Source organism: Erythrolamprus reginae, chromosome 1 (genome assembly GCF_031021105.1).
Source record: "Erythrolamprus reginae isolate rEryReg1 chromosome 1, rEryReg1.hap1, whole genome shotgun sequence".
In the NCBI taxonomy this organism is placed as follows: domain Eukaryota; kingdom Metazoa; phylum Chordata; class Lepidosauria; order Squamata; family Dipsadidae; genus Erythrolamprus; species Erythrolamprus reginae.
The window spans coordinates 130750564-130775389 of NC_091950.1; the positions used below are offsets into that span (position 1 = coordinate 130750564).

Below are 24826 nucleotides of genomic sequence, written 5' to 3' on the forward strand. Positions count from 1 at the left end.
TAATAGTGTACATATTTTGTAAACCTGAAACACTTTGAAACTGAAAAAAAAGGAAGGACAAAGGAAGAGAGAGAGAGAGATTAAGGAAGAAAGACAAAGGGAGGAAAGAAAGAAAGAAAGAAAGAAAGAAAGAAAGAAAGAAAGAAGCCAGATGTCCAAAGTTAGCAGCAGTCTCAGGCAAAGTAAAAGTCAAATGGCATCTTTAAAATCCTGGAATTAGGAGAAAAATAGTCCCTTATCTTGCTAAACCCTTGCATTTTGATACAGGTTTAAACATAATTATCACAAGGAGTAAACCTTCAAGTCAATAGGACAATACAACCAAAGGAGGGGAAATCATTAAAACAGTGACAGAGGGAACATCTAATAAGCTTTAGTGGTCAGGAGGTTGACTTATTAATAGCAATTAAGGACAGTACTAGACACTGTGATTCACACTGTTGTTATAGCAATTTAACAAAGGCCTTGAGCGTGAACAGTAAGAATTTCAGATTGTATCTTTGAGCTTCTTCATCTGAGAGACATAACCTATTCAGTAGAAGTGGGGAAATCTAATAAGACTGAGGATGCATTAAGAAATGGGAAAACTGATACTCTTGCAGACGTCAATGATATGTGTGATCTCTTTATTTTGGGAAAGGCATCAAAAGATGCAGCATTGGGTGTTATTACTGAATGGCAGAAATCTGGCAGAAATCTGTGAGATATCATCTACCGTTCATATTTCAGTAGTTAATTCATTGATAAACCAGTGACAACAGGTAGTTCTTGACCTAACCATAATGGAGCCTGTCCTTTATGGCCTTATATTGTGACCATTGCTAAGTATGTTTGTGTGTTTAATGAGTCCCATCCCCTGCTCTCCCTGCTGAAGTCAATAAATGGAGCACATGATGCCTCAGGAATGGGAGAAGCCCTGAGAGACCTACCACATTCCCCATCATACACTTACTTCTTGAAAATCTCCACAGCTCTGGATCTGATATTGAGGGAGGCAAAGGCGACTCCATTCCTCAACATCCCTGGGCCTTAACATCCCTGGGCATCATAAAAGCAGCCATCTTTTCTAAGTGTATTCAGTCCATGCCTTGTAAGGACTTGACAGGGTAAGGTAGTAGGAATAGGTAGGAAGGCACTGCAACATCCCTGTGGTCAGTTGTAAGGGTGAATGACTGTGGGGTACCACAGCTGCTATAATTTAAAACAGGGCTATAAGTAGTTTTGGAGGGGTCTGCCATAACTTCAAATGACCAGTCATTACTCAAGGAATAACTGTACTGAATATATATTTTTATATTTTTTTCTTAATTTGCTTTCTTTGTACTTTAATTTTAGAAGATTTTTTAAAAATTAAAGTCCGTCCCCATTTTTTTAAAGGTCAAGGATGCATTAAAACAACAAAAGCAGGTAAGGCAATTCAAGGCTAGTATTAGCCTTTTGAGCTCCATAGATAAGAAAACAGACACCACAAGAATTATAGGAATACTACTACAGTATTTGTTTCACGATATAATAATGGAATATTAAAAGCTTGCCAGAGTGTTTTTCTATTGTTCTAATAAAAATAGAACCAGGGTGGAATTATCTGGAGTCTCTTTGTCCCATTCTCTCCTTTCCTGGGACTATGTTGTCTGGTTTGCTTTCTTTAACTACTTTTATCTTTCTTTAACTACTCTTACATTCCTTTTCTAATACTATATCTGCATATCTGTAAAGGTAAACAAACAAGAAAAGTATGGGACACAGGCGTTAAAACCCAAGATAACTCTATGTCAAAAAGGAGATAAGGAGAAGAGAATTTTAATCATAAAGTTACAGTACAAAAATGTACAATTGTATTAAATTTTGTTACAATTAAATGTAACAAAATTTAATACAATAAAAGATTCAGATGTATAAACTTTTTTGAAAATTAGCTCAGTTACATAAAACAAGGGTATGTACTGTATATGCAGGGTTTCTACAGAAAGCTTTTATTTAAAGGAATTAAAATCACTGCTACATTCTGGGGTGTCTGTCTTGATTTTATATATAGCTTGTATGCATTTTTTTCTACTTATTTTTCTATTTATTCCAATTCTGACATTATAGATATACAGTATATAGAAGGGTCATTCTTTGTCAAGTGGACCAGGTGTCCCCATTCGATCACCTGCAATTTCAATGAAACTTTGCACGTATATTCCTTATGGTATAAAACTGAGGTGTGCAAAATTTTAGGATATGGACCTAAAATTTTGCACACCTCAGTTTCATACCATAAGGAATATCCTGTATGTGCAAAGTTTCATTGAAATTGAAGTTGGTCGAGTGGGGACACTTGGTCCACTTGACAAAGAATGACCCTTCTATATACCGTATATCTATAATGTCAGAATTGGAATATTGCTTATTGTTGGTCATTACAAAATCAATACAGATAGTCCTCCACTTACCACAGTTCTTTTAGTGATCATTCGAAGTTACAGCAGGTCTGAAAAAAAGTGACTTACTACCATTTTTCACACTTACAGTGTTGCAGCATCCCCAAAGTCAACAAGATCAACATTCAGATGCTTGGCAACTGACTCATCTTTATGACAATTGTAATGTCCCTGGGTCATGAGATCCTCTGACAAGCAAAGTCAGTGGGGAAGCCAGATATATTGCAATGATTCGCTTAACAACTGTGGCAAGAAAGGTCATGAAATGGGACAAAAATTTCTTAACAAATATCTCACTTAGGAACAGAAATTCGGGGCTTAATTATGGTTTTAAGGTCGAGGACTACCTGTATAGAAGATGGGTATGGGAGATATTAATCAAGTAAAAATATATTCTAAATAATAGGAACTAGAGTATATTTACACTGTTTTACTTAATGGCAAATAGAAAAGTTATGATAGAGTTCTATCAAATTTTGTATGGTGTAGTAGATAAATAATATTAGAACAATATCAAGTACTTCACTTTGCATAAACTTTAGGGATTTTCTAACACAAAATGTAATGATTGCACTAATATGAATTGATTTAAAAGAGGGAGGAAAGGAATGCCATTGTTAGTTATGTTTTGGCTCCAATATTAGAAGTTGAGTAACATAAATGGAATTGCTGAATAACATAAATTGAAGGTCTTTTCCACTTATATCCTACTGAATCTCCGTAAACATTTGGCTGCTAGCATGTATGTTGCTAAAAATATTCAAGCTCAACAGAAGGACGCTTATATTCCAAAATGCACCCAAACTATTTTTACAGACAATGCAATTTATGTAATAGAAATGTGAACCTTTTCCATTACTGGATGATATATTTAGGTTCTAAACTATATTTGTATAACTGTCGTTTTTTCTTGTGTCTTAGAAATGAAACAAGATAGTATATTAGTAATTACTCATTAATACTTCAATATATTGGTGGATACAATCAAAATGCAAGAAGAGTAAAGTAAGAAAATAACCTATGTTAAGCACTAACTTCAAATAAGGGTGGGAACAATTGTTAGGACTTTTATTTGGGCCATTATCTCCGCCTCTTTAGTTGTTCATTACTTCCAGTTAAGAAAATCTTTTATGGATTAAATTCCTTTGTTAGACCTCCAAATGTTAATTAGAAAAGGTTAGGTACATTGTTTTTCTTAAGTCAATGAGCCATGAATTTGATACAGTTAAGTAAATTCATATAATAATTTTATGTCTTGATAAGTTATGACTAACACATATGTTATTTTTCTTAGTTCCCATATAACTTTAGGTATTTCAAAATATTTTACATTTTTGCTGTTCTTAATACCAATTGTCAACCGCACTGCTCAAAATGTAGAGGTTGTATTAAAAACAGATACAGTGGCCGGAATTCAAAACATATTTTAAACTAGACTCACTTAAATTAGAAATGATATAAAGCTGGTTTTTAGGTAAATATAGAAGTCTGAAACATTATAACTTATGATAGGTTCTTTCTGTGAAATTTGCTTGCATAGCTAAATTTTTCAATTTTTTTTCCTTTTGGTGATTTAACTTCTGTCTAGTGTACATATCACAATGTGATAGTAAAATATTTTCCCACATGGGTATCTAGGATGCGGAAATGAATATTAAGTATTTGCTCAAATGAATATTAAGTATTTACTTATCAATAAGGTATTTAGAGTAAATTGAATTATAATACAAATTTGAAGTATATTTAATGTAATTTACAGTACATTTAAATACAGTACTGTACAGTATATTCCTTTCCGAGCATTTTTGTACACTAGAGGGCAGCATTCACTAAATTCATTATTCAGATAGAACATAGAAGAATCATAAAAGTTGGTCTAATATCAAAATACCTTATCACCTTTACATAATCCTTTAAAATATCTCAAAAGCATAAAACAGTTCTTTGCATAAGTAATTACGTCATTTTCAATATAAAGTTTCTTCAGCATGCAACAATATTGTATAAAAGGTATTGAAAGAGGAATCAGGATTTTTAAAGCAAAAATTTTGCAAGGTTTTTTTCCTTGCAATTTTATATATCATCCACAAGATGGAGTATATTTTCTATTTTGAAACAAAGTTGTTTAGGTCTTTGTAGAAAAAGTCTACCAAATTTTAAAAATTCTTTTCCCTGATACTTTTAAAACTTCAGCAACAAAAAATGTGTAGGTGTAATAGAGAAATGAGCTCTTTATAGATCCAAAATAATCTCCCATCACCTTTATGATATAGTTACCAGGAATCAGACTTTGTTGTGTTAGACTTTATCAAAGACCTCTATGCATACAAAGCTGATACTAACAAAAAAATAATACAGTAATGTGCAGGTATAATATAGGACAATATTTCCATATTTGGATCAATATCTTGAATTATGCCACAATCAGATATAATTGGTAACAATGCTGAAATTCAATAGTATGACCTTAACTCATTTTGCTGAAGCTCTGTATCTTTTGTGGATCTCCTGTTGATGTGAGAAGCTTCATCAGATATTTTCATGTGGTCCTACAGAAAGTCATCATTGCAACTATCAGAAACTCATATATTTCAATCTCTGATGTAATATTTAACTGATGTAGTATTTAACCTTGGGTTGTTCTAATCATGATTTGTTTAATATTGCTTGGCCATAAAATAGAGCTTACATACAAACATGACTGGATTCACACAGTAACTAAACCAAAATGAAAGACACCTTATTATGGCATAATTCAAGATAATGATCCAACTATGAAAATATTATTCTATATTATACCTGTACATACTATATTATTTTGTTAGTATCAGCTTTATATGCACATATGTCCTTGATAAAGTATCTGATTCCTGGTAATTATATCATTTACTGTTACTGTTGTGACATGTATTATTTTCATAATCACAGTATGGAAAGACTGACTATTGTCTTTGTCAGGATGTCTGTTTCTATTCTACTCCAGTCCTGGAATTTCCTGGTGAATTCCTCTCCAAGTATTAACCATATCTGATCCAGCTCAGTTCATTTGAGTTTAGCCAAAGTCAGGTGTTTTCACTCGGTATGACATGTGTTTAGTAAATTAGAATATTGTTATTTGTAAAGATGGTAAATTGCAAGAGTTTGAGAAAACCTGTTAAACTTGCCATTCCAAATTACAAAAGTATTTGTAGGAAGGAAAGAAAATATTCTTTTCTGTTACTGAGAATTTAGGTGCAAATGATACCATATTACCTTTTCCCCATTATATTAGTTTAGAAGTATCAAAAATAATGTAAGTTTTTACAAAGTTGAAACTTTTGTATTACCGTAATACAGTGATCCCCCGGTTATTGCGTCCCCGACCATTGCGAACAGGCTAATTTGCGATTTTTCAACCCGGAAGTCAAAACACCATCTGCGCATGCGTGCCCTTTTTTCTATGGGCACGCATGCGTAGATGGCGCCGGGCAGATCAGCTGCTGGGCGCCTTCCCTAGGTCTTCCCCCTCTTAGCGGGCATCAGCGAGGAGTTTCCCCACCGCCACGCAAACTCCTCGCTGCTGCCGCTTCGCTCGGCCGCTTCCCAGCTGAGTACTCAGCTGGGAAGCGGCCCGAGCGAACGGCTTGTCCACAGCCTGCCTGCCCGCGGCTCGCGCGCCCTTCTCCCGCCCACGCCGTTCGCTCGGGCCGCTTCCCAGCTGAGTACTCAGCTGGGAAGCGGCCCGAGCGAACGGCTTGTCCGCAGCCTGCCCATGCCGTTCGCTCCCCCTCTTGCTGGCGGGAGGGCGAGAAGCCCTCCCCAGCACCCGCTCGCCCGCCCTTCGCCGCTCGCCCGCCCTTCGCCCGGCCACCCGCTGTTCGCTCGCTGCTCGCCCGGCCACCCGGGTTCGGGGGGGTGCTGGCAAGCCGCCCATGCCGGCGGCGACGTTTTAAAACAGCCGCGCCGCTTTCCAATGAGTCCCGAAGACAAACGCGGAAGTTTGACGTTTGTCTTCGGGACTCATTGGAAAGTGGCGCGGCTGTTTTAAAACGTCGCCGCCAGCATGGGCGGCTTCCTAGCAGCCCCCCAAACCCAGGTTGGGGGTCCGGGGGGTGCTGGCAAGCCTCCCATGCCGGCAGCGACGTTTTAAAACAGCCGCCCCGCCCCCAATCTTCAGCTCCTTGCTAGCGGGCAGGCAGGCGGCGGACAAGCCGTTCGCCGGCGCTCGCTCTCGCCGCTTTCCAGCTGAGTCCTGAAGCCAGTGGCGATTTCCCTTCCAGTAGCAAGAGCGCCGGGAAGTCACGTAATGAAGGGAAGCTGCTGGAGCGGCAGCAACTGCTGAGATGGCTCCGGCGGCTTCCCTTCCCCATCCCGGCAGCTTCAGGGGGCTGAGGAGCTCTCTAAGAGCTCCAAGCTGCAGGAAGGGTGGGGGCTGCTGCAATCTTGGCAGCTTCTGGGGGCTCCTTTCCTCATTGCTTCCTTTTATTACCTGTAAGCAGCTTCAAAAACTTTCTCCTTCCCTGTGGCTGCAACAGCGGCGATTTCCCTTCCAGTAGCAAGAGCGCCGGGAACGTCACGTGATGAAGGGAAGCCGCCGGAGCCATCTCAGCAGTTGCTGCCGCTCCAGCAGCTTCCCTTCATCACGTGACTTCCCGGCGCTCTTGCTACTGGAAGGGAAATCGCCGCTGTTGCAGCCACAGGGAAGGAGAAAGTTTTTGAAGCTGCTTACAGGTAATAAAAGGAAGCAATGAGGAAAGCAGCCCCCACCTTTCCTGCAGCTTGGAGCTCTTAGAGAGCTCCTCAGCCCCCTGAAGCTGCCAGGATTACATTTCGGATAATGAACAAAATTTTCTCTGGCTGTTCGGTATCTGAATTTTTGTTCAGATACCGAAGCAAATTTTTGCCGAAAATTTTGTTCGTTATCTGAAATGTACGAGAAAGGAAGTGTTCGAGTACCGAGGTACTCACTGTATGCATACACAGAGAGAAAGATAAACATAGGAAGATACTAACAGGTTTTTAGAAACTTCTAAGTTCTGTCATAATATATTTCTCTTATCTGTGCCATTTTACAGAATTAACTCCCTCTTTTTTTTTTATTTCATGCTAGCCTTTAAAAAATTCCTCAAGGCTTTGTGTTGTTGCTTTTAAATAGGCTTTGCCACTTTTAAATACATTTTGTTACAAACATTTTCTAGATAACTTTTTATAAACTTTTATCCTATCAAGAGAAATTTTGTATGTTCGTCTTGGAGAGTGAAGGAATTTCAGTGGAGGAGTCAGTGAGTGGGAGGCATATTTTAGAAAGGTTTCTGGAAAGCTCTGTTAGTTATGTTGTTGCTGAGACCCATATATCAGTGTCTGGCAGATACAACAAGAATGTCAGGGCAGTCTAAATGATAGAGGGTATTTTGAAGAGTTAAAGAGCATAGTTGTCTGGGGAGAGACTGTTTTCTTTTTTGGCAGAATGTAGTTGCTTTATTTTAACAAGTTTTGATATGAAGAATTAAAATGGCAATTCTGAAACTGAAGTCTTCTGACTTCCTGGGGATAATCATTTGTAAACAACTAAATGCAGCTTAACTCTCAAATGAGAAGGGAGGTGATTTCAAACAGGGCAACATAATAAGCAGTTAGCTTCTGGTCCCTTTTTGGTCTTAAGTCCCAATTCCGGCAGAAGTCATCATCAGTGGGGAAGATAATATGTTCTGTATACAACCGTCACACTATTGAGCTTTATATGTCTCTTATTATATTCGTCTCTTCTTCCAGATGATAATTTTTAAAATAATTTTAGATTGTTAAATATTGAAAGCTGTGAGAATGAGTCAGGTGTGTGCATGCTGTATGTATAAAATCTAGATTGTGAGGAGTCTTACATTTGGCCACCAGGAATATTAATTGCTTTTTCTGTTACTGCGGCTACCTGATCTTCTTAGAAAAGTAACTTGATGCTTGTTATTTCTTAAGAGTTGGTAATATTAGTCTCTCAATAAGGAAAAATTCAGTCAGGTTAGTCCAAGATGTAGACAAATGAGATTTAGATTGCACCTCATACATTACTCATATAATGGAGGAGTAATTACCTTATTCATATAATTTAGATTGCTTCTTTTTTAGAATTAAGTAAGCATAATATAGCAAACTCATCCACATTATATTGGAATAAGTTTTACGTGTGGGAGTTAGAATAGGTTTATTTTTGTTGTCTGAGTCTAGTGTAGTAGTAGGCTTTGGTAAAGAGCAGTGTGCTTCATTCTTTCAAGAAAAATTCTCAAGATTTGATGGGACCTTGATTTTGATTATTGGAAACACAGCAGGGGTGGGTTCCTCTTACCTTCCTACCGGTGTGCTGCGTGCGCATCTCAATGTTTCCCTCATGCAATTTTGCTTTCACGCATGCGCCGAGGGACAATTTTCCTTATGCTCATGCTCAGAGAGCAAAAGAACCCCCAACCTCAATGAAAATAAGAAAAAAAAAGATGGCAACACACATAGGCTGGCAAAGACCGAGGACCATCTAAAACGCTCAGCGTGGGGGCGGGTGAGAGCCGCTGCGACCTGGGCGTCTCCTGAGGAGTCCAGCCCAGCTGAGGACCGGAGGGGGCTGCTGGCGGCTATTTAAAATCTCCCAAGACGCCAGAAACGCCGAGGACCATCTAAAACGCTCAGCGTGGGGGCGGGTGAGAGCCGCTGCGACCTGGGCGTCTCCCAAGGACTCCTGCCCAGCTGAGGACCGGAGGGGGCTGCTGGCGGCTATTTAAAAACCTCCCAAGATGCCAGAAACGCCGAGGACCATCTAAAACGCTCAGCGTGGGGGCGGGTGAGAGCCGCTGCGACCTGGGCGTCTCCTGAGGAGTCCAGCCCAGCTGAGGACCGGAGGGGGCTGCTGGCGGCTATTTAAAACCTCCCAAGACGCCAGAAACGCCGAGGACCATCTAAAACGCTCAGCGTGGGGGTGGGTGAGAGCCGCTGCGACCTGGGCGTCTCCTGAGGAGTCCAGCCCAGCTGAGGACCGGAGGGGGCTGCTGGCAGTTTTTTTCTTTTTCTTTTCCGGTTCCGGTGGAGCAGCGGGAATGAAGGAGGGATGCCGCTGTTCCGCTGGACTACGGTGATAACAACAATAATATAGGTGATTTTGAATTAGTTTGAACGCCAGTGTGCATGTTTAGTGAGTTGAAAGTTCCTTGTCTCGGTGTCCGGTTCCTGTGTGGCGTCCTCTCCTTGGTTTTGCCGTGGGAGAGTTGAGAGCTGGGAGCCTCGATCAGCTGGGGCTCGGAAGATGGCGGCCGCTGTGGAGCGAGCGAACTTGACAGCCAGGCAGACCGAGACGCCGAGCAGTTGTGTGGTGGGTGCGCTCGGCGCTGGAGAAGACCTGGCGGACGGAGGACCGACCATTGCGATAGGAGAGAGGAGATTGAAAGGAGACCAAGGGAGGAGGACTGGTAGATCAAGGTCTGGTGGTGGGAGAGTTTTACAGACATGGACGCCCCCCTCCCTAGTCTGGAGGGGGGGGGGGAGAGAGAGATGCTGAATGATCCCTGATTTTTGAATAACCTCTGCCCCTGAGAACTTGGCACTTTGAGAAAATTGGCACTTTTGAGGAACTTGGCACTGTGAAAAACTTGGCACTTGAAAAACTTGACACTTTGGGAAACTTGTCACTTTGAGAACTTTAGCACTTTTATTAGTTGCTGCTGACCGGATTTCCTAAACGAATTGAATTATTCATTATTACCTATGTTTGTATTCTCTGTATTTTTATTGTTATTTTTATTCAGTTTTTTAATAGTGTTTTTAATATTAATATTGTTTTTAATTGCTATTTTTATACTGCTATCAATTTAATTGTTTTTTAACATAATTGGGGTTTTATATAATGAGTGACTGGGGTACATATACTTATGGGTATGAATGGAATGACTGGTATGACTGGGTGGGTGGGGGTGGGGGTGGTTATGGTATGGATGAGTTGATTGATAGTAGTGTGAATGATAGATTTGGCCCACCTGACGCTCGGGAGACAGGAGAGGGAGGGGCACAGATCTCTGGGGTGGCAGAGGGTCGGAATATTCCAGTGTTGCTGGGGAGAGGCAGATATGGCGGGGGCCACAGAACTAGCCGTTCCAGGGGAACGAGGGACCGTTGCTTAATAACGGTCCCTTGTTTTGGCTCTGTGAGCCCAATCTTGGGCACTGGTGATGAGTGTAACTCTGGCCCTGGGCTCAGGTTGCTGCTGCTTAATGCCAGGTCGGTGGTAAATAAAGCTCTCCTCATCCGGGATCTGATCCTGGATGAGGAGGCCGACCTGGCTTGTATTACTGAAACCTGGCTGGGCCCAGAGGGAGGTGTTCCTCTCTCTGAAATTTGCCCAGCCGGGTTTCAGATATGGCATCAACCTCGACCTCAGGGAAGGGGGGGAGGAGTGGCTATTATAGCCAGGGAGAGCCTTTGCCTGCGTGGACTCATTGCTCCGGAAATTGCGGGTTGCGAGTCTCTCTTGATGAAGTTGGACTTAGGGGTTCAGGTGGGCTTATTTCTCACGTACCTGCCTCCAAGCTGCGTGTCAAAAGCCCTGCCTGTGCTACTCGAGGAGGTAGCCGGGTTGGCGGTGGAGTTCCCCAGACTTATTGTCTTGGGGGACTTCAATCTGCCGTCACTCGGCGAAACCTCTGGGTTGGCACAGGAGTTCATGGCCACCATGACAGCCATGGACCTGACTCAAGTAGTTCGGGGTCCGACTCATGAGGGGGGGCACGCACCTGACATGGTATTCCTTTCCGAGCAATTGAGTAATGGTCTGAGACTAAGGGGCTTAGAAGCAGTGCCTTTGTCATGGTCAGACCATTTTCTACTACGGCTTGACTTCCTGGCTCCAATCCTTCCCCGCAGGGAGGTGGAACCAATGAAGATGTTCCGCCCCAGACGCCTGATGGACCCAGAGGGCTTTCAGACGGCGCTTGGGGTTATTCCAGAGGCACTCATCCACAATTCGGCGGAGTCTCTTGCGGAGGCCTGGAATACGGCTGCTGCGGAGGCTCTCGACCAGATTGCGCCTTTGCGACCTCTCCGTGGCGCTAGACCCCGTAGAGCCCCATGGTTCAACGAGGAGCTCCGGGAGTTGAAACGCCAAAAGAGATGTCTAGAGAAGCGATGGAGGAAGAGTAGGTCTGAATCCGACCGAACACTTGTAAGAGCTTTTATTAAGACTTACAAAGTGGCGCTCAAGGCGGCAAGATGCGCGTATCATTCCGCCTTGATTGCATCAGCGGAATCCCGCCCGGCCGCTCTGTTTAGGGTGACCCGCTCCCTTCTTAACCAGGGGGGAGTTGGGGAGCCCTTGCAGAGTAATGCCGAGGATTTTAACACGTTTTTCGCTGATAAAGTCGCTCGGATCCGGGCCGACCTCGACTCCAATTGTAAAACAGAATCGACTGACAACGAGTCAGTCGAGGTGACTGGGGCACGTACTTGTCCACCTGTCTGGGAAGAGTTTGATCTGGTGACACCTGATGAAGTGGACAAGGCCATTGGAGCTGTGAGTTCCGCCACCTGTTTACTGGATCCGTGTCCCTCCTGGTTGGTTTCGGCCAGCAGGGAGGTGACACGGAGCTGGGCCCAGGAGATTACCAACGCTTCCTTGGGGAGGGGAGTTTTTCCATCACTCTATAAAGAAGCGCTCGTGCGCCCCCTCCTCAAGAAGCCCTCCCTGGACCCAGCTGTCCTTAATAACTATCATCCAGTCTCCAACCTTCCCTTTATGGGGAAGGTTGTTGAGAAGGTGGTGGCACTCCAGCTCCAGCGGTCCTTGGAAGAAGCCGATTATCTAGGTCCCCAACAGTCGGGTTTCAGGCCCGGTTACAGCACGGAAACCGCTTTGGTCGCGTTGATGGATGATCTCTGGCGGGCCCGGGACAGGGGTTTATCCTCTGTCCTGGTGCTCCTTGACCTCTCAGCGGCTTTCGATACCATCGACCATGGTATCCTTCTGCACCGGCTGGAGGGGTTGGGGGTGGGAGGCACTGTTCTCCAGTGGTTCTCCTCCTACCTCTCTGGCCGGTCACAGTCGGTGTTAGTGGGGGGTCAGAGGTCGACTCCTAGGTCTCTCCCTTGTGGGGTGCCTCAGGGGTCGGTCCTCTCCCCCCTGCTATTTAACATCTACATGAAACCGCTGGGCGAGATCATCCAAGGACATGGGGTGAGGTATCATCAATATGCAGATGATACCCAGCTTTACATCTCCACCCCATGCCCAGTCAACGAAGCGGTGGAAGTGATGTGCCGGTGCCTGGAGGCTGTTGGGGCCTGGATGGGTGTCAACAGACTCAAACTCAACCCGGATAAGACGGAGTGGCTGTGGGTTTTGCCTCCCAAGGACAATCCCATCTGTCCGTCCATTACCCTGGGGGGGGAATTATTGACCCCCTCAGAGAGGGTCCGCAACTTGGGCGTCCTCCTCGATCCACAGCTCACATTAGAACAACATCTCTCAGCTGTGGCGAGGGGGGCGTTCGCCCAGGTTCGCCTGGTGCACCAGTTGCGGCCCTATCTGGACCGGGACTCATTGCTCACAGTCACTCATGCCCTCATCACCTCGAGGTTCGATTACTGTAATGCTCTCTACATGGGGCTACCTCTGAAAAGTGTTCGGAAACTTCAGATCGTGCAGAATGCAGCTGCGAGAGCAGTCATGGGCTTACCTAGGTATGCCCATGTTTCACCATCACTCCGCAGTCTGCATTGGCTGCTGATCAGTTTCCGGTCACAATTCAAAGTGTTGGTTATGACCTTTAAAGCCCTTCATGGCATTGGACCAGAATATCTCCGAGACCGCCTCCTGCCGCACGAATCCCAGCGACCGATTAGGTCCCACAGAGTGGGCCTTCTCCGGGTCCCGTCAACTAAACAATGTCGGTTGGCGGGCCCCAGGGGAAGAGCCTTCTCTGTGGTGGCACCGGCCCTCTGGAACCAACTCCCCCCGGAGATTAGAACTGCCCCTACTCTTCCTGCCTTCCGTAAACTCCTTAAAACCCACCTTTGCCGTCAGGCATGGGGGAATTGAAACATCTCCCCCTGGGCATGTTTAATTTATATATGGTATGCTTGTGTGTGTGTCTGTTAGTACATGGGGTTTTTAAAGTTTTAATATTTTAATTGATTGGACTATTTATGATTTGTACTATTTGTTGTGAGCCGCCCCGAGTCTTCGGAGAGGGGCGGCATACAAATCCAAATAATAAATAAATAAATAATAAAAGACAGCACCAGACCCATTATGTGCAAATTGCGCAATTGGCGGGCCACTACAGGAGTGGTGCACCATTAGGAACCCACCCCCGAAACACAGATGATGTCTTTTTATCTTATTTTGCTTGGTGCTTTCATGTAATATGGTTCATGGGATTAGCATAGTTAATGGTTTAAAGACATTTTAGAATATTGTGTAAGCTGGATGGCACTTCAGAAGACAGTGGATGTATATTCATTGTGTGTGCCTTCCTGTCACAGCTTCAGTCCTATAGAGACTCCATTTATCTATCTATCTATTTGTTTGTTTGTTTGTTTTTTGTTTTTTGTTTTTTGTTTTTTATTTATTTATTTTTTGTAACAGGTTGGTTAATATAATAATTAGTAGTCTTGATGCCAGATCTAAATTGAAAAGATTGGTTGTTACCATTAGGACAATCTTGTATGACAACTTTATTTGTTACCTTTATTTTTTGTTGCCATCTAGCAACCTTTTAAAGATTATACTTAAAGATGAAGAAATTTCCAGTTCCTACTATACGATGTCTGTAATTTATTGTAGGGTTGGATGGGATCAATTGTTAATATATGCAGTAACATATTGTGAAGTTGTGGACTTTCATGAACATTTGTGGCAAATTGGGTCATTAGTGGTAGATAAAAGAATGGATGTTTGGCAATAAATGTGTTATTTCTCAATAGCCCCTCTCAGGTTTTGCTGACAGGTTGAGATAAGCTATTTGCAAACTGTGTAAAGAGAGGAAGTGCTTTTCCAGACCGCTTCCTTCTATATTGGATCACCTTCCATCTGTGTGCCTGGCTTTGTGATCTAAAAATTGGGAAATCCTGAAAAACAATTAAAAAAAAAAAACCAGGCACATAGATCACATAAAATGAGATGTGACTTACAGATGAAAACTAACTGTACATGAAAATAAGCTTGTACTGTACTGTGTTTTGTAATAGACTGATGTTCAGATCTTGCTTTCTATTCATCCATGTAGAATAATCACATAATTGCAGTTGTCGATACTTTAAACTGAAAAATTGAAAAAAAAATTGCATTACTGTTTGATTGCTACTCAGATCAAGAAACACAAAATATTAAGCAAATAAAAATAAAATCTTCCTCTTGTTAACTTCTATTGATGAAAGTGGGTGATGTTATGAAAAAGCTAAACAACTACATATTGTTTCTATTATTTCTCTTAATATGGGAGATTCTTTAGTTGATTATGTTTAATTATATAGGTAGTCCCCGAGTTATGTTGTCCCCGATGTATGACGTTTCGTCGTTACGACAACCCAGGGACAGCTTCGAAGCCACCGCTGCCTCCTCCGTTCAGGCGAAGGGATCTCCACAGTAGGCGGTGGCTTCGGAGACCCCGTGGAGATCCTCTCGCCCGATCGGAGGCGGCGCCTTCTTCAAGGAACCAACATACGGTCCTTCTTGGTGCTGTGTTGCTACAGCCTCCGAGGCTGCCGCCGCCGCCACCACCTCTGTTCGGGCAAGGAGATCTCCGCGGTGGGCAGCCTCCGAGGCTACAGCAACACAGCGCCGAGAAGGACTGGCTGTTGGTTCCTTGAAGAAGCCGCCGCTGCCCCGCCGCCGTGTAAGTCGGAATATTCATGTAAATCGGAATATTCTGATTTACACCAAACTCGGCTTACGACGGGGAATACCTTTATATGTTTGTCAATGGATCGGATGCATCCTGCAGATTTCTTCACTAAATATGCATCAAAGGATTAGAGAAATCTCTTGAGCTGGGATCCCCAGTGTTGCTCCTAGCATTCTGCCCCACATGCACATTGCCACCCAGTTAAGTTCATGGTCTTCATTTTATTCTCCAAATTCTTTAAAGAAAAGAAAAGAATGTGATGCAAAATGTCATTCCCTGGGAAATCCATACTAATCCCAATCTTCTGAATTTATGCAAATTATTAAATATCTGGTTGTTTTTTCCAGGTGTTGGTGTCTGAGTCCTTTGATTGTTAGTTCTGTCTTCTGGTCAGCTATTTTCTTTTCCTTTTGATTTTTTAATATCTGCTATTAAAAATAAATAAATTATTATATGCCCAGAGTTGCTGTGGAGTTCATAAACCTTAGGATTGAGATAAACTCTCTTTTGCTTCTTTCTATACATAGTATTAATTTATAGTTTCGATTTAATGAAAATAAGATCATTATATATTTGTGGGTGGCTAATGCTACAGTTATAGTTCAAATATTTTTTGACTGTTATAAAACCTGAAATCAAAACTACATAATGTATGTTATTAGTTTTTGATAATTAGATACAGTCAGTCATACTGCTATTTATAAGATAGTGGGGTAAAATCTGGAAACCCACATGCTTGTTTACATGGCTATGTTGAATAGAAAGAATTCAAGTTAAAAAAGCAAGCTGACCATTCCTCATGCAAATCTGCTATGCTTGTTATTGTGGATCTATGTTTAGAAAAGCAGAATTTAGATATTTGCAAATAAATATTAGTAACAAGGGCAATTATTCAGATTCTTGTGACTATCTGTCTCACACAATGATGCTAAGTGCTCACAGCTACGGGGGGGGGGGGAGAATCAATAACATAAAACACTTCATATTGGATGGGTCCAGATGGGAGGTGACTAAGGTTTGAGTATATAAAGTATCAAATTGACATATAAGACGGGTGTATCTAATAGCCATAGCTTCCACCTGCTCATTGAACAGGAACCTAGAGTCAAGAAGGATCACCAAATTCTACATGAGTTTTGCCTGTAGGAGTGCCATCCTGTTAAGTCCCTGGAAATGGAAGATTGTAGAATTAGAAACCTCTTGGTTTTGCTTAGGATCAGAATTGCCCCCATCCTCCTCGCCTTTCATAAGCTCCTTAAAACCCACCTCTGTCGTCAGGCATGGGGGAATTGAGATATACCTTTCCCCTAGGCCTATACAATTTATACAAGATATGTTTGTTTGTATGTTTGGTTTTTAATAAGGGTTTTTAGTAATTTAACCCTGCTGTTCTGTTCGGGTCGTATGTGACCCGAAGCCAAGTTTGAGTCCCTGTAAAAAATTTTCCCTGCATATCTGAAACTTGAAATTTCATGACTTTTCATCATTTCAGGGGTTCTCTCTATGAGAATTTTTTTGGGGGGGTGGGGGGCTTAGTTTTTGCTGAGCAAAAAAAGTTCCTAATGTTATGTTCGGGTCACATACGACCCGGACCGAAAACACTTCATTTGAAGTGCTTATGTTTGGTCAATTTGAAAACTTTTTTCACTTGGAAAGTAGTCTGAACATTTCTGCACACAATGATATGAAAATTGAAATGAAAAAATTAATCCTTATTGGTTTATTTTGCACATAAATGTGCCGCCCCCCCCGTTTTTGTGATTTTTTTTCAATTTATGGATAGTTTTGCTTGCAAACTCCATTCTATTTTACTGGAGTTGGTGTGGGATTGGTAGCTTGAACATTTCTGAATATAAGAAAAATATAAAGGAACTGAAAAAAATGATTCTTACTGGTTTTTTAACATCAGAAATAAGGCCTCCCCCCCCCTCGGCTGCTTGCAATCATTTTCACTTTTTATTTTTTTATGCTCCAAATCCGAAATATTCTTTAAAATCTTAGGCATTCATTTACTCAATTTAACAATGCTGGTCATCAAAAAATATTTTTGGGGTGGTGGCTAATTGTTTTCTGGGCAAAAAAAAATCATAACTTCAAATCTGTTTCTGTTCGTATATGACAGGACCATAAATATTTTTTTTAGGTACTTGAATTTAATCTTTTTGAAAACTTTTTCAACTGGAAAACTAGTTTGAACATTTATGAACATAATGATATGAAAATTGAACTGGAAAAATTGAGACTTACATTTTTATTTTGATCAAAAAGCCCCTCCCCCCATCCTTTTTGAATTTCGTGTCAATTTATATTTTTTAAGGCTACAAATCCCTAAGGAATTTTCCCCCAAAAGGTTTGATATACTAAATTGAACAATCCTGAACATAAGAAAAATATAAATGAACTGAAAAAAATGACTCTTATTGATTTATTGTTTTATACTCGAGTATAAGCCTACTCGAGTATAAGCCTATTTGAGTATAAGCATGGGGGCCCATTTATGAGCAAAATAAACCAATAAGGATCATTTTTTCAGTTTAATTTTCATATCATTATGTTCAGAAAGGTTCAAGCTACCAATCCCACACCAAAATAGAATAGTAAAATAGAATGCATTTTGCAGGCAAAATTATCAATAAACTCAAAAGTTTTGATATACTAAATTGAACAATCCTAAACATAAGAAAAATAGAAATGAACTGAAAAAAAATGATTCTTATTGGTTTATTTTTGAATATAAGACCATATCATTTTATACTCGAGTATAAGCCTACTCGAGTATAAGCCTATTTGAGTATAAGCATGGGGGCCCATTTATGAGCAAAATAAACCAATAAGGATTAATTTTCTCAGTTCAATTTTCATATCATTGTGTGCAGAAATGTTCAAGCTACCAATCCCACACCAACTTTAGTAAAATAGAATGGATTTTGCAAGCAAAACTATCCATAAATTGAAAAAACTTTCACAAAAACGGGGGGGGAGGCACATTTATGTGCAAAATAAACCAATAAGGATTAATTTTTTCAGTTCAATTTTCATTCCATTGTGTGCAGAAATGTTCAAACATGTTTCCAGGTGAAAAAAGCTTTCAAAAAGACCAAACATAAGCACTGCAAATGAAGAGTTTTCGGTCCGGGTCAGGGTGACCCGGGAACATAACATTAGGAACTTTTTTCGAACAGAACAGCAGGGTTAAATGTATTAGATTTGTTATATGCTGTTTTTTATTATTGTTGTTAGCCGCCCCAAGTCTACGGAGAGGGGCGGCATACAAATCTAATAAATAAATAAATAAACAAACAAACAAATAAATAAATGCACGGGGAAGCACGGGGGGGCATGCATGTAGGGACATGCTTACTTAATAGCACATGCGAGCATGCTTTCAGCACCCAAGGAAGAAAAGGTTTGCCATCACTGGTTTAGACTTAGCTTAGAAAGAAATTACGAACCAACTATTTGGGACTTGAATTTAAAAACTGATTCATTTTTCATTGCACAGTTCTGCAAACAACACATTACAACCAGTAGAATAGGGTGCTACTTTTGTTAATTTATCTCATGTAGAGGAAGGACTATAAGAATTTGCTCTAAACAGCTATTGGCTCTCTTGGAATATCACTAGAGGTAATGCTGGTAACTACAGGGGAAAATGGAAATTGCTTCCTCTTTAGTACACAGGAGCATGGTTGGTGAAGTAGATGCTCAGATCTGAAAGAAGGAGCTTGTTGAGGGAGTCCAACGGAGGATGTGCACCTGTAATTTGGAAATCATTTTCATCATATAGATTTATTTAATCTCTCAATTTTTTAAAAAGTTTCAAACAAGGTAGACACATAAGAAAATCAAAATCCATAAAAAGTAGAATCAGGAACTTTCAAAGTTGTTCCTTCCCACAGCAGATTTTTGACACTTTAAAGTCATTGCTAAATCTTGGCCATTTTGTTGCATTTGTTAGCAGTTAACCTGCATTAGAACTGGATTTGCCACCAGAGTTACCTGCTTTTCTTGTTGCTATTATTGTCATCTGGATTGCCTGGTTAGGGCTAAAGTGCTTTAGACACAATGAATGACCTCTATGGATAATTTAAACAATGGAAATCCAATTCTAATGCAGACTGACGTCTAGTGAGTGGCTCATCATTTGAAGATGTATACAGAATGTTAGTAACAGAACAGCAGAATGGCATATGTAAAACAACTGGGATTAATGAAGCTACATCTCCCATTATATTTTGCCTTGGTAGTAGCTGGTCTTGTTAGACTTAGAAAGGAAACAAAGTTAGACTGATTTAGGAACAGAGACACTAGGATAGTGATGGCAAACCAATGGCACGGGTGCCAAAGGTGGCACGCGGAGCCATATTTGCTGGCACACAAGCCATTGCCTAGTTCAGCTCCAACAGGCATGTGTAACGACCAGCTGGTTTTTGGCTCACACATAAGCTCTGGGAGGGCGTTTTTGGCTTCCAGAGAGCCTCCGGGGTGGGGTGGGGAGGAGAAGCTGCTTTCATCCTTCCCAGGCATTGAATTATGGGTATGGGCACTCATGCACACACGATAGCGCACGTCCATGCTCTTTCGGCACCCGAGGGGGAAAAAGCTTCGCCATTAGTGCACTAGGAAATTCCCAAACAGTAGGCTTGACTAGGACATCTAAATTCATACCAGAAGTAAGCAATGATAAACCACTTCCATAGGATTGGCAAGAATACTGCCCAGATGTATCTATGTAGTCATCAGGAGCTGAACTTGATTGAAAAGAGATCCCATTTTTAATTAATTTGATACTTAGAAATAAACTGAGTCTTCAGGATTCTACATAGCAGTGAGTATCCATTTTAATATGAAATTACAAATGTCAGATTATAACATTTATATCCTGCTTTTTTCTTGCCTATGTCACATCATGCAACTTCTTTCTAGATGATTATTAATAAGTTAATTATTATGTCTGCTTACCTTTGGTTTTGCTTCATATATGAACATACATACAGATTTGTGCCTCAAAGCTACACGTCATGCAACTGATGAATGTATGGTGAAATTAAAAGATATAATCAATGTCTTTAAGATATTACAGAGTTGATTGTTATATGTTTGCCTAATGATGTGGGAATGACCTCAGATTTATTGCAGCATTTCATTATATTTCTAAAAACCTTGAACAGTAAAACATATTGTAAACTCTTCTCAGTCTAATAAGTTATTTACTCTCCCTTTTAAAATGTGGCCTTGCTGCTCTTTTCCCATAGTACCGCCAAACTTTCCTCCTTCTGGATTATGTCAGGGACTATATTTTGCTGCAATGCTTTTTATACCGACTGGGAGCACTTGGGTGGAGCGAATTGGCAAGCTGTGCAGTCGCTTCCTGTATTTGGGCAAATGTGCTTATGCACAATCACCTGATTATAACTTTGCTGTAGAAGGAGGAGAAAATAAACAGCAGATTCTTCTCCTGCTCCTCCTTTCTAAAATAAAAAAAAATGCATGCCATGTTACATACTTGGATTTTTGGGAGTGGCAAGCTTATATTTTGGGAGGTTTAAAAGATTGTTGCCCACAATCCAACATGTAGTTAAGTATGCTTAAGTCTCTGCCTTTTTTTAATAGTTCCACTTACAAATAAATAGGAGAGATATTTATTATTATAAGACTTTTTTAAAAAAAATTAAATTAAGACTTTTGAAATCTTTTTTAACCCTTTGATTAACTTAAACTCACTTATTGTAAATCTACTTAAGCAGCTTTTATCATGCAGCAGCCCTGCTCCCCCTCTGCTCATGCTGTGTATGCTCATAGTTATTGCAATTTCTTAATAGCTGAAAATAGAAATAAATAACTTCTTTATGTGATTCCTACTCTTGGACTGATATTGGGAATATAAAGAATTAAAGTACAAGATAACTTAAGAACTTGATTTTTGATATTCAAAAATAGATGTAGAAGCTTGATTTTTTAAAGTGTGACATTGTCATAAAAAGTGAACAAAAGCAAAAGACAGTATAGAAGTATAGAAAGACAACACACACACACACCCGCCTGGGTGTGAAATTGCATTGCCAGCTCCTAAGACATGTTCATTTTAAATTTGGATATCTAAGCATTATTCAAAATTACTTTTCTAAAGACCCTTATCAGCAGTGACTTTCTTTTTACTTTTGCTTTGTCGATACCTGGATTGTAAAATATCCCAGCAGGATGAATCACATTCTTGCTTTGCAGGTTTTGGCTAGCTATTGATTTTTTTTATTCATTTTCTGATCACAGCTGAAAAGCATATACTGTATATCCTTGTATGCTATAATTTTCAAAAGGAATATAAAAAATGTAATTCATTCATTCATTCATTCATTCATTCATTCATTCATTCATTCATTTATTTATTTATTTATTTATTTAGATTTGTATGCCGCCCCTCTCCGCAGGCTCGGGGCGGCTCACAACAAAGTGAAAAACAATTTATAACAAATCTAAATTTCTACTAAAAACATTGGGGAAAGAACATTGATTTTTTTTTCCTACTAGGAGTGCCAAGGAAGTTCATATAGTTGACTCCTAAAATGAAATGTTCATATTTATTAAGATCTTGAACAATCTAATCAAAATAAAAGAGTGATAAAATTGCAATAAGTTGCAATTTGGTAACACACACCCAGCTATTTTAATTCAAAAGTAAACAAAAATAATCCTTAAAAGTGTTTGATTTCATATGCTTGAATATATTTCCAGCCTTCTTCTAACAAATAACAAACAAAGTAAGATTTAGGGAGGGGGAGATATAAAAATATTTTTCACTAAGTACTCTATACTTATGGAATAACCTCTCCTTGAAAATTGAAAATGCACCCTTTCTTAAAGGTGTTAAGGAAAGTAATCAAAATAGAACTGTTTCAACCTATGATGTTATTCAGGTTTATATTTAAAATTTGAATTCATTGAATTGTAAATTATGAGTAATATGTATTTTATCAAATTTTGGAACTGCCCATCTCCCCCACAGAGGGTCTCTGGGTGATGTATAAATAATGTCAACTGCCTCATTAAATAATATTTTAGGTATGACTGTGTAAGCTGCTTTGGGGGAGGGGATAAAACAAAATTAAAACATCATGGGTGAAATGGATTGTTAAACCCCTTAAATTGGAAAGTTTGTAATATTCAAATGCGAGTCTTTGAACATCAAGAGATCAGTCTTCCATATACTGAAGTTGTACAGTAAGATATTTTTAGAAGAGACTCAATCTGATTACATATCCTTATATAGAGACCCTCTAAACAAATATTTGTAAAAAGTAAATCCAAGCTTTGGGCATTACTCTTTTAATAAAAATATTTCCCTCCCACAATAGCTTCAAGCGGTTTTTAGGGTCAAACTAACCTTTAAATGGTGTGCCTCAGCTTTCAGATACAGTCTTTGCTTCCTGACTATTGCTTCTAAGCTAGTTCTGGCATTGAGGTAGAATGAAAGTTGTACTCCCATGTAGATGTATTTAAATTTGTCCTGCTTTGGAACTCTTAAGACATTGCAAACACATTTTGTGTAATTTGCATTTCTGCAGATTCTTTTGTTGCTCAAGTAAAAATGATTTGGATCAAACAAAAGATCAAAATAGTAGGGATAGTTTACACTGCACTTTCTTTATTGAAAATCCTCTTCTGCATGTTTTTCCAGCTCTTTTTAGAATCAGAATAGAGATGTAAGGGACTATTCCTGCCCCCTGCTCAACCAGGAGATCCTATACCCATAATGGCAAACCTATGGCACATGTGCTAGAGGTGGCACATAGAGCCCTCTCTGTGAGCAGGCGCGTCGTCATCCAGCTCTTTGGGTTTTTGGTGCACACATGCGTGCCAGCCAGCTGGTCTTTATGCATGTCAGTGCATTGTAAACCTGAAGACCAGCTGGCCGGTCTTTGGACTTCTGATGCACCGGCCAGCTGGTCTTCAGGTTTCCAGCATGCATCCATCCATGCATGGCATTCGGTGCCGAAAAGGTTCATCTTCACTATCCTGTACCATTTCAGACAAGTAACTGTCCAGTCTCTTCTTGAAAACCTCCAGTGATGAAGCATCCACAGCGTCTGAAGGCAAGCTATTCCATTGGTTAATTGTCCTCACTGTTAGGAAGTTTCTCTCTTTTCCGTGATTAGTTTCCATCCATTGTTTCTTGTGCTGCCCTCTGGTGCTTTGCAAAATAAATTGACCCCTTCCTCTTTGTGGCAGCCTCTCAAATATTGGGATATTGCTATCAGGTCCCCCTTCTAGGACCACGGCCAATACATGCTCAAACCTTAAATTGTGTGTGTATGTTTTGGGAATCACATTGTAAATACTTTGATGGTTTAGCTGGTTTGGTAATACAGTGATACCTTGTCTTACAAACTTAATTGGTTCCGGGATGAGGTTCTTAAGGTGAAAAGTTTGTAAGATGAAACAATGTTTCCCATAGGAATCAATGGAAAAGCGATTAATGCGTGTAAGCCCAAAATTCACCCCTTTTGCCAGCTGAAGCGCCCGTTTTTGTGCTGCTGGGATTCCCCTGAGGCTCCCCTCCATGGGAAACCCCACCTCCGGAATTCCGTTGCCAGTGAAGCACCCGTTTTTGCGCTGCTGGGATTCCCCTGCTGGGATTTCCCCGCAGCATCACAAAAACACAGAAGTCCGGAGGTGGGGTTTCCCATGGAGGGGCGCCTCAGGGGAATCCCAGCAGCGCAAAAACGGGTGCTTCACTGGCAATAGAAGTCCGGAGGCGGGGCATCCCAGCAGTGGTGGTGGGTTTGTAAGGTAAAAATAGTTTGTAAGAAGAGGCAAAAAAATCTTAAACCCCGGGTTTGTATCTCGAAAAGTTTGTATGACGAGGCGTTTGTAAGATGAGGTATCACTGTATTCACAATGAATAATGCGGAATATATATTTAATAGTGAATACTAAAAGTTACAGATAAACATGTTTTCCAGTGTAAGCTTTAAAATAGTTTATAGTTCCTTCCAACTGAATTGTCGCCTGTTACTAAGATACTGGTTATTTCCCTAATCTTTATCCACCCTTTGCAGCAAACAAATTTATAGTTAACATTTTTCCTGTTCGGAAGTGGAAAGCATATCAGAAGTGTGGAGGCCCATCCTGTCTATAATTCAGTTTGTAAAGTAAAACAGCCTTTCACTCATTTTCTATTTCATTTTCTCCTGTTGAACAGACTTTTCAAATGAATGTAGTTCCATTCTAATTTATATTTCTCTTGCCCAGTCTTAGCAATTTGTGCCTCTTCTCATTGAATAGTTATTTCTGAATAATTTTACATATAATTCCTGAAAATGACACCAACCTATGAGAAAAATTGTCCCATTTTACATTTAATTTTCTGTATGTTCTCAGGTGTGGTCAGATGAATGGTAATTTAATGCCCTGAACTTCAAATTTCTAAATTGCTTCATTTAGAGCAATTGCTTCGTTTGAGCATAAAAGATTTCTCAGTTTACTTTTTGGTTTGATCTGTCTAAATTTTAGGTATATAATTTAATATTTTATTTTTAAAATGGTTCAGTGGCAGTC

The 24826-nt window shown here is 40.4% G+C and overlaps 1 protein-coding gene across 1 annotated transcript in view; it reads left to right on the top strand.

The window, feature by feature from the left end:
• The window catches only part of MOB2 (MOB kinase activator 2), a 145852-nt gene that overhangs the window by 42741 nt on the left and 78285 nt on the right, over window positions 1–24826 (top strand). The window lies entirely within an intron of this gene.